The sequence below is a fragment of the Schistocerca serialis genome, chromosome 12, assembly GCF_023864345.2.
Source record: "Schistocerca serialis cubense isolate TAMUIC-IGC-003099 chromosome 12, iqSchSeri2.2, whole genome shotgun sequence".
In the NCBI taxonomy this organism is placed as follows: domain Eukaryota; kingdom Metazoa; phylum Arthropoda; class Insecta; order Orthoptera; family Acrididae; genus Schistocerca; species Schistocerca serialis.
The window spans coordinates 132,154,882-132,166,508 of NC_064649.1; the positions used below are offsets into that span (position 1 = coordinate 132,154,882).

An 11,627-nucleotide genomic window follows, 5' to 3' on the forward strand; every position below is an offset into this window, starting at 1 on the left:
TCACATCTGACAGGAACTACTTGAACCAAAGTCTGGACCCACAGGCTTCCAACCAGATGTAAATGACAGTGACAGGACGATTGTTCGAGGATAGGCCAGGTGGGACTCTTCCTCACCACCTGCAAATGACCACAGCATTTTCCTCACAGATGTAAATCCCTTACCACAACTGAAAGCGTAGCTAGGTCAAAGCCTTTTTTTGGAGCACACTGAAAGCACTTACGATAGTGTGAAGTATTCCAACTGATTCGAGGTGCAGTCCTTGAGAGATTTTTCGAAATTTGGGGTGAAATAGATACACACTGACACGACAAAAGTCATGAGATGGCAATATGCACGTATATAGATGGTGGTAATATTGTGTTCACAAGGTATAAAAGGCTGCCATCCAAAGATCTCAAGTTCCATCCCTGGTCAGTACCAGGAATTTTGTGTGTGTCAAGAGTCATCATGGTTTGGAAGCCATGTGAAACAATAGGTCCCCCAATAATTGGCTTGGTAAGTCAACTGAAAGGCCAGAGGAAGGCAACTGTTGAATCCTTGTTAACTGCTCTTATGTTGTCTCTGTAGAGCTGTACCGTGAGAAGCAAGGAGAGGATGTTGGTTGGCCGCCAGTGTCCTCGTTCTATAACACGAGCTGCACGCAATAATTAACTGGGTTCATTATTCGTGAACAAAGGGCTACTTAGCTTAAGCTTCCATTTGCTGTGGTACACGCTCTTCTATATAGTCCACTTTAGCCTCAATGCTGTTGAAGTACAAAGTCCGCTACGAATACTTATGTTCGCTATGTGCTGCCTGATTGTAAGCTAGAGGCCCCTCTGGTCTGTGGCGGCAACCTAAATGCTGGTAGCTGAGAGGGCATTGGCGACACAATTCCAGTGAGTCTGTCATCGGTATCTGTCAATCTCTAGAATGAAATTTTCACTTTATAGTGGAGTGTGCGCTGATATGAAACTTCCCGTCAGATTAAAACTGTGTGCCGGACCGAGACTCGAACTCAGGACCTTTGCCTTTCGCGGGCAAGTGCTCTACCAACTGAGCTACCCAAGCATGAGCCACACCCCATCCTCACAGCTTTAATGCCTCCAGTACCTCATCTCCTACCTTCCAAACTTCGCAGAAGTTCTCCTGCAGACCTTGCAGAACTAGCACTCCTGGAAGAAAGGATATTGCGGAGGCATGGCTTAGCCACAACCTGGGGGCTGTTTCTAGAATGAAATTTTCACTCTACAGCGGAGTGTGCGCTGATATGAAAGTTCCTGGCAGATTAAAACTGTGTGCCGGACTGAGACTCGAACTCGGGACCTTTGCCTTACGAGGGCAAGTGCTCTACCAACTGAGCTACCCAAGCACGACTCACACCCCGTCCTCACAGCTATAATTCCGCCAATACCTCATTTCCTACCTTCCAAACTTCACAGAAGCTCTCCTGTGAACCTTGCAGAACTAGAACTGGTAGAGTACTTGCCCACGAAAGGCAAAGGTCCCGAGTTCAAGTCTCGGTCCGGCACACACTTTTAATCTGCCAGGATGTTTCATTTGTCACTCTTCTTGTAACCGCTATACCACCCGGTGTGCTGGCGCCAGTTTACGCCAGCACAGCAAAACTGTATTTCCAACAGTAGGATCGTGTCTAGTAAAGCACTGGGGGTTCAAACCAATCTTCAGGCTTTACCTTAGCCATCTACATATAAAAGAAAAGTTAAGGATCTGTTTGGCATAAAAAATTTATGTTAACCAGAATTTACAACCTGAAGACCAAATATTCAGACACATAATGTCAGATCAAAAGTATCCAAACATCCCTACATAATGCAGAATTGATCACTGTGTCATGTGAGGCAAACCCACCAACAAGGAGGTGAGGAGTACTGTGTTTTAAGTAGAGAAGCAGTGACAGCAGAATGAGTCAGTTGGAAGATATCAGTGACTAGAACGTACGAGGGGGGACCCAAAAGAAACCGGACTCCGAGGGTGCTGCCACTTGTACACGTAGTGCAGGGTTCTCACGCTAGATGGTGTTAGTAGAGACCTTCATGAATCAGCTGTGCAGGCGGCATCAGTGAAGAGCTGAATGTGCAAGTGTGGTATTGCGCTTCTCTGACTGTTGGCGGGTTACCTCTGCAGAGTTGTTATGGCAACTTTAAAAGAACGAAGAGTGTATGTGAAATTTTGTTTCCTGCTTAAAAAAACTGCAATGGAGACACACCAAATGCTTCAGGAAGCTTTCCAGGAGGACGCTGTGAGCCGCACACAGGTTTTCAAGTGGTTTGGGCGCTTTAAACGTGGTGAGATGTGTGTTGAAGACCAAGCTCGTTCTGGACGCCCTTCAACATTGCGAAATGAGGAGAACATTGAAAAGGTCCGCCAAAAGATCAACGAGGATCGTCGCCAAACTATCGACCAAATTTCAGCAGAGACAGGAATCGGTTGGTGCTCGTGCCAGCGGATTTTGAGTGAGGATTTGCACACGAGACGTGTTGCCGCTAAATTTGTTCCACGCCTTCTCACACAGGAGCAAAAAACCATCTGCATGAATGTGTGTCAGGACTTGAAAACAGAGATTGCACGTGATCCAGACTTCTCGAACAAAGTCATTACAGGGGATGAGAGTTGGTGTTACAGGTATGACCCAGAAACCGAGCAAGCGTCAAGCCAGTGGAGGACTCCCAACTCTCCCAGACAAAAAAAAAAAAAAAAAACGATGCAAGTGAGGTCAAATGTGAAGACGATGATCATTGTCTTTTGTGATGTTCGTGGAATTGTGCATCGGGAATTCGTACCCCCTGGCCAGACTGTTAACCAGCACTTTGGATGTTTTAAGGTATCTGCGAGAGGATGTGAAGAGGAAACGCCCGGAACTTTGGCGATTGGGTGACTGGTTTCTGCATCACGACAACGCTCCAGCACACATGACCTTACGAGTGACCCACTATTTGGCATTTCAGAGGTGGTCTGTCATTCCCCACGCACCATGCGACTTTTTCCTATTTCCACGAATGAAGAAAACGCTAAAAGGGGAGCGTTATGACGATGTGGAGGCGCTAAAAACAGCTTCGCAAAGGGCACTGGACAATATCAAACTCGAAGAGTTCCAAACATGCTTCCAACAGTGGGAAAAGAGACTTGACAAGTACATCGCATGTAATGGAGAGTATTTTGAAGGTGACTGAAGTAATTTTGTAAAAAGGTTCATCACAAAAATTTTTATGACAACAATCCGGTTTCTTTTGGGTCCCCCCTCGTAGACTAGTCATTGGATGTACCTGAGGAACAAACCCATCAGAGACATTTCAACCCTTCTATAGCTGCCCTAGTTGACAGTTGATGTTTTTGTGAAGTGTAAATAAACACGAGGGGACAGCCACAGCTAAATCAAACACAGACAGACCTCAAGTACTGATGAACAGGGACTCTCTCTCTCTCTCTCTCTATATATATATATATATATATATATATATATATATATATATATATATATATATATATATATATATATATAAAACAAAGATCATGTGACTTACCAAATGAAAGTGCTGGCAGGTCGACAGACACACAAACAAACACAAACATACACACAAAATTCAAGCTTTCGCAACAAACTGTTGCCTCATCAGGAAAGAGGGAAGGAGAGGGGAAGACGAAAGGAAGTGGGTTTTAAGGGAGAGGGTAAGGAGTCATTCCAATCCCGGGAGCGGAAAGACTTACCTTAGGGGGAAAAAAGGACAGGTATACACTCGCACACACGCACATATCCATCCACACATACAGACACCCTCTCCCTTAAAACCCACTTCCTTTCGTCTTCCCCTCTCCTTCCCTCTTTCCTGATGAGGCAACAGTTTGTTGCGAAAGCTTGAATTTTGTGTGTATGTTTGTGTTTGTTTGTGTGTCTATCGACCTGCCAGCGCTTTCGTTCGGTAAGTCACCTCATCTTTGATTTTATATACAATTTTTCCCACGTGGAACGTTTCCTTCTATTATATATATATATATATATATATATATATATATATATATATATATATATATATATATATATATATATATAAGGAATCGCTTTAGAGTTCAGTCTTCTTGCTATCAGCAGTCCAGCTACCAAAAATGACTGTGTGTAGGGAACTATAACAAATAGTATACAATAGTCGAGCACTCCTCATGAGCACACATTTCTGTAGTTGATACTATGTCATACCAGAAGTGATGTAAAGACTGATGCCACTGGAAACAAGTGATTTGGAGTGGTGAAACATGTCACAGCCTGTGGAAATCTGTTGGAAGAATTTATGTTTGCCGGCCGAGTGGCAGTGGTTCTAGGCGCTTCAGTCCGGAACCGCACTCCTGCTACGGTCGCATGTTCGAATCCTGCCTCGGGCATGGATGTGTGTGATGTCCTTAGGTTAGTTAGGATTAAGTAGTTCTGAGTTCTAGGGGACTGATGACCTCACATGTTAAGTCCCATAGTGCTCAGAGCCATTTGAACCATTTGATTCACGAGGGGGGACCCAAAAGAAACTGGATTGTTGTAATAAAAAATTTATTGATGAACCTTTTTACAAAATTACTTCAGACACCTTCAAAATACTCTCCATTACATGCGATGCACTTGTCAAGTCTCTTTTACCCACTGTTGGAAGCATGTTTGGAACTCTTCAAGTTTGATATTGTCCAGTGCCCTTTGCGAAGCTGTTTTTAGCGCCTCCACATCGTCATAAAACTCCCCTTTTTTCATTTTTTGCATTTGTGGAAATAGGAAAAAGTCGCACGGGGCTAGGTCCGGCGAATACGGAGCGTGGAGAACGACAGACCACCTCTGAGATGCCAAATAGTGGGTAACTCGTAAGGCCGTGTATGCTGGAGCATTGTCGTGATGCAGAAACTAGTCACCTGATCGCCAAAGTTCCGGGCGTTTCCTTCTCGCATCCTGTCGCAGACGCCTTAAAACATCCAAGTAAAAGTGCTGGTTAACAGTCTGGCCAGGGGGTACAAATTCCCGATGCACAGTTCCACGAACATCACAAAAGACAATGATCATCGTCTTCACATTTGACCTCGCTTGCCTTGCTTTTTTTGGTCTGGGAGAGTTGGGAGTCCTCCACTGGCTTGATGCTTGCTCGGTTTCTGGGTCATACCCGTAACACCAACTCTCATACCCTGCAATGACTTTGTTCAAGAAGTTTGGATCACGTGCAATCTCTGTTTTCAAGTCCTGACACACATTCATGTGGATGGTTTTTCGCTTCTGTGTGAGAAGGCGAGGAACAAATTTAGCAGCAACACGTCTCGTGTGCAAATCCGCACTCAAAATCTGCTGGCACGAGCTCCAACTGACTCCTGTCTCTGCTGAAATTTGGTCGATAGTTTGGCGACGATCCTCGTCGATCTTTTGGTGGACCTTTTCAATGTTCTCCTCATTTCACAATGTTGAAGGGCGTCCAGAACGAGCTCGGTCTTCAACACACATCTCACCACGTTTAAAGTGACCAAACCACTCGAAAACCTGTGTATGGCTCATAGCATCCTCCTGGAAAGCTTCCTGAAGCATTTGGTGTGTCACCGTTGCGGTTTTTTTAAGCAGGAAACAAAATTTCACACACACTCATTGTTCTTTTAAAGTTGCCATAACAACTTTGCAGAGGTAACCCGCCAACAGTCAGAGAAACCCAATACCACACTTGCACGTTCAGCTCTACACTGACGCCGTCTGCACAGATGTTTCATGAAGGTCTCTACTAACACCATCCAGCGTGAGAACCCTGCACTACGTCTACGAGTGGCAGCGCCCTCGGAGTCCGGTTTCTTTTTGGTCCCCCCTCGTATGTTTGACGAATGGTTGGAGAATGCTACCTGTCTTCACCCAGAGTGCCGACTATAAAATACAGAGTGTTTAAGATAATACAAAATATGTATGCATTCTGTTATGCATACATTACGAGAACAGTTCAGAGACAATGATTGTATCAACTTGACAATTCACCCTGTTATAAAAGATCTATGAGGCAGTAATTTGTGGACAATAACATTTCTGAAATGGAATGTCCTTCCCAGAGTTTTGACCTGGACCCAGTGGAACACATTCGGGATGTAAGAACATTGACTTTGCTCCAGACGCCAGCATCTGGCATCAGTACCTTCTCTAATTTTGGCTCTTGAGGACTAATGGGCTGCCACTGCTCCACAGACACTGACGCCTCATTGTCAGTATCCCCAGCAGTGTTAAAGTTGCCATACGGGCGAAGAGTGGACACACACCCATAATTATGATCACTAATGCCTGTCCTGATACTTCCCACTGAACATTGTATTATACAAGTGGTTAATATGATAGTCTATCACTCCAATTCAGAATACCTGGGGATTACCAATTTCCTACCCAATGTGTGCTGATCAGACCCCAGGATGAGATGGAGTCACCTGCTATGAGGACTTCTCACCCAGTGGTCTGAATTATCTGCTCTTCCTTTACTACCTTCCCCAATCTTGCCCTCTCTCTTCCCTGAGGAAAGAACAATTAGTTATGAAAACTCTGATGGTGTATGCACTTCTAATGAGTCTTATTAGCAGTACTGACACTTCTGAAATTTGTAGTGGCCAGCAATTCTGTCTTGCAATTTTATTGTTTCCTACAAGAATTTTCCAATGGATACTGTTTTTGAATAATCATACAGTAACCTAGATAAATTGTCTGCATGGGCTAAGAACAGGAGTGCACTTAACATTAAAACCATGGAGGACACCATATTTAATCATTCTCCACTATGAATTTCAGTTTTATTCCTATGATATTGTTTTTTAATGTGTGTATCTATTTACTCTTGCTGCAGACAACATTAACTGTAACTCCGGACTGTCTGCAGATGACACAGTTACTTATAATGAAGTACTGTCTTGAAGGAGTTGCACAAGTATTCAGTCAGCTTTAAATGTTCTGAAATGTGGAACTGTGCACTTCACAAAATGAAAAATCGTAGTGTCCTCAGCTATAACTGGCCAACTCATACAAATACCTTGTGTTACACTTTGTACAGATATGATATGAAATGGAATGATCACATAGGTCCAGTTGTGGGTAAAGCAGGTGGTAGGCTTAAGTTTATTGGTGGAATACTGAGGAAGTGTAACAATCTACACAGGAGATTGCTTGCAAATCAGTTGTGCAAATATTGTTAAAGTGTGTGGGACCCGTTCCAAATAGAACTAACAGATGATAATGAATGTGTACAAAGGAGGTCAGCATGAATGCTCGCAGATTTGTTTAACCTATGGGAAAGTGTTACAGAGATGCTGAAAAAACTGAACTGGCAAACTCTTGAAGAGAATGTACATTATCCCGAGAAAATCTACTGACAAAATTTCAAGAACCAGTTTTAAATGATGATTCTATGAATACAGTACAGCCCCTTACATATCTCTCACATAGAGACTAAGAGGACAGGATTAGAATAATCACAGCACACACAGAGGCATTAAAACAAACTTTTTTCCCACATTACATGTCTGAATGAAACGGCAGAACCCTAATAACTGGTACAATGGGACATACCCTGTGCCGCACACTTCATGGTGGTTTGCAGAGTATCGATGTGGATGTGGATTATATAGAGAAGACTCCGTCCCTGAGCAGGGAATTTCACCATACCATTTTTGCTTCCCTATTGCAATGTAATGGTCTACATAATCAAAGGCCTTGGCAGTGTTAAAGAAAATGCCATAAGACTAAAATACTGCTTCTGCTGCACAGAATTTTTACAGAATCCGAGCTGAGCAGTTGTTAAAGGGTTACTGAGAGCACAGTAGGGATGGAGAAGGATCTGTACTTACAGATCAGTTGTTTATCACAACATTTTATAAATACACACTACTGTTGCATATTTCAATGCTTTAGGAAATATTACTAGACTCATCAACTTATTACACACGGAATAATTTTTGTGATCTCTTTAACAGATGATTTAGTAACGTAGATGCTTGGTGGTGGAGTATACAATGCCAACATAAGCTAATCTAATGGCTGTGCTTTCAATGGTCCATTTTTTGTCACTGTGTTTCAACTAGTCAGAAATAATTAACTGAATTTAATGGTTCATGATTCAAATTGAACAGTGTCTCTTGCTTCTATTCTCATCAGAAAGTTGAATGATGTGTCCCTAACAGATTTTATGCATCTCTTGCCTTATAATGATCGAAACTGTTTTTGCTTTGATCCTGAAATTTTCTATTTTTAGTAGTCTACATAGTGCATATTTTAGTCTTTCTGGTGACATGGTGAAAATTTTTGCAGCAATGCTTTTAGTGCACATATTTGCCACTCTTTCTTTTGGCTTCCATTGTAACTGTCCCTGACCTGTTGATGAGAAAACTGGAATAATGGTGAAACTTCCTGGCAGATTAAAACTGTGTGCCCGACCGAGACTCGAACTCGGGACCCCAGTCTCGGTCGGGCACACAGTTTTAATCTGCCAGGAAGTTTCATATCAGCGCACACTCCGCTGCAGAGTGAAAATCTCATTCTGGAATAATGGTGTTGTAAGAATATTTTAAGAAAGTTTACAAGGGCAGACAGTAGGTGATGATTCAATTTCTCATTTACTGTGTGCCCTTGGTAAACTTTTTCTTATGGTTTATTCAATGAAGTGCCTCTGAATGGTGCAACTGCACCTATAATTACTGCCCTGTTAAACTGTACTTTGCTCTTCTTAGGTAAGTCAGATTGATGAGAATGCTTTATTGCTGCCATTTGACCATCATGGTCAGATGAACCATTTATTTTGGGATTCGCATCTATTGCATGACATTTTGAAGCAAAAGTATGGATTCTTGTTAGGAATGTTACTGTGGGGAATGAATAAAAGCCGAGCAGTAACTGACAGTGTCCTTGAACATTACTATCAAACGTCAATCTTCAAATTACCACATACAATGGCTTCCCAGTTATTTCTACTATGTCTTGTAAAAGCCCTCTTCAACTACTCAATTACTTCATGAAGTTCAAAATAGTTCCTTCTGGGGTCTTGTACACCATGAATAATCTCTAAGATCAGAGTAGTGGCTGGAAAGTGAGAGACATAAAGCATAACTTGGGGACATATCAGACAAATTTGGTACACGTATAGCTTTGTTATTGTATATATAAAAAAATTACTGGGGCTGGGTAAGATACAGAAATTTATTGGGTAAAACACAAATAATCTGGACATGCAATATAATTAAATCATTAAGAAAATTCAGGGTTACTGGTTTGACTGTCCCAACAATCCCTATAATTTGGCTTGATTACTCTTTTACACTAGCTTCAAATGTTTGCAAGAAAAGGAATCTGGTGCAATTTGAAATCATTATAAATCCTTTTGTAAAACTAAAGGTAGGCAACTGAAAATATAGTTTATAATTGTAACCTGGATCTGCCATATATGGTCTTGAGTGATTATAATTAGCAAAGATAATACTTCAAACATTTTGGTTAGCAACACTTGGAATAATGATGTGATTAAAATGGCAGAAAAAGATTAAAAATTCTGGAACTTCTCTGTTGTTCTTGTGTATGAAAATAACTGAATAGATTCCTCTCAATTACTCTTCAGTTTCTTTCTTTCCCAATATTCATTCTTCCTCATATTAAAACTGAGGAAGCTTCACCATCTGCATTACATACAGATGCCATTCCTTTTTGACCAGATGTAAGGTGATGTGAGCTCCAGGCATGCCTACAGAGTGATGTGCACACTGACCTTGGTTGGGTCAAGGCCTAGTATCTTTGTTAGCTGAAGGCCTCTTTTTATTTCCCAAAAGACAATATCATATATTTTCACACTACCAGTCTCCAGCAACAGTGAAACAGCAAAAGCAAGTGCAAATGGAAAATCTGTAGGTTTTGTTGCAGCATCCTCACAAGCATGTAACTTACTCTTGCTATTTTTTTCCAGAGCAGATTCTGTCATGAGGAAATGTGCTGCTGCTCCGTAATTCACTGTACGTTCATTTCCAGTAGTTCATGTGCTACACTCTCCATGAAATACTGGTTTAAGTTCTGTGAGCTTAGTAAAGTCGATCCTTTTTCATTCTTAATTTTCAGAAATAACTGTTTGCCTTCCCATTCTTCTGTGGAACACTAACTGGTGCCAACTCAACTTTGTATGCTCCAGCTCTGGATGCCTCTGTACTTCTCTTGTAGCTGTTCAGCACATACCAATATTGATAATACACAATTTTTGTTGTACTTTCAGCACAGTTTACCTTATGGATACGATGGCAAATGTCAAGCAGCCCAAAGAAACCAACACCATCCTCAAGACTGACACCTCCACAAACTGTTTCTCCTCTCTTCATGTAGACTTAATGCAACCTGCAAGAGCAATTTCCTGATGGCCAACTTTGAATTATCAGTTTGATAGCTTTCACTCCTAAATACACACATTTATTGTTGTGCACACTGTAGACTTGGGCAGACCTGCAAACGAAGCCTTACTATGGTGGAGCCTGCCCAACTCCCCTTGGCAAACATCACACTTAAAATCACCATTTTGAACGCAGCCTGTACAACTGAATCATGTCTTGGAGAAATATCAATGATGCCATGCTTCTGCAAAATGAACCCATCAGTGTTGATGAAAGTGTTGAAACATCATTCAGCTTTACAGCCGATGAGTAGTGCTGGGTGCTCTGTGGTCTAATTAAGTGTGTTAGCCCTCAAATTACCATGTTTAGGAATAGGATGGGACAAACATGATGGAATACGCCTGCCTTGAAAAAGATTTGCTCCCACTCTTCTCAAACGTGAGCCTATTGCATTAGTTAACTGTTTTATTCTTGCTAAACTTCTTTGTAATTCTTCTTTAAGGGACCGCAAGATTTTTACAAGGTTTTATAGAATTACTACACTTTCTATTTTGGTGTGGGTTGCATGTCCGTGCTGTAGTAATTGTGTACCTCCCAGTGTTCGGCTGCATCGTAAGTACCGTTTTACTGATCATTTACTGGTCAAAATTAGTAGCAACGCCAACATTATTGCAGCATGCGACCAACCTCGAACTTAACTCATCTCGGAACTTGAGCGCGGGCAGAAGGTAAATTCCTGAAGAATATCGTCTTTAGTGGTATAGTGTAACTACTACGAACTTCTGAAACCCTAAACAGCCCACAACGGCGTAATTTTTACAGCGGAACCTTTGTTATTTCTGCATTTTAATATTACAACTGAACATGCAGCTTCTGCACTGAGATGTCAAATACTGATTGCTTCAATTACAGTTAAAATGTTACAAATCTCTCCTTGTGTACCAAGCTTCCACGTACTTTTCTGCGTCTTGTGAACATCAGTTCACTTGTCAGTTGTCACTCACCCATTCGCGCATTATCATGGCCGGGTCAATTGACTATCGGCCATAGCAGTACCAATACCACTATTGAAATTCGTGACTTCGTTAGCATTTTACAAACGGAAATTCGTAGTCTACAACCAATGTGTTTGCAGCTAACAGTATTTTCATTTCAAAATTAATTTAATTACATTACTTTTTTATGGTCTAGCTACCTAAACCTTAAAACATTTGGTATGCGTTTATTCGTTGCCATAAAATTCCAAGGTTGGCAATCGTTCAGTTTTTAATTTGCTGGTAATGGTGAAA

At 41.7% G+C, this 11,627-nt stretch overlaps 1 non-coding gene across 1 annotated transcript; it reads right to left on the bottom strand.

Moving 5' to 3' along the window:
• Window positions 1–1,280: 1,280 nt before the first annotated feature.
• Trnat-cgu (transfer RNA threonine (anticodon CGU)) lies at window positions 1,281–1,355 on the bottom strand. Its single transcript has one exon. It is a non-coding gene; the product is annotated as a tRNA-Thr (tRNA).
• Window positions 1,356–11,627: the final 10,272 nt, after the last annotated feature.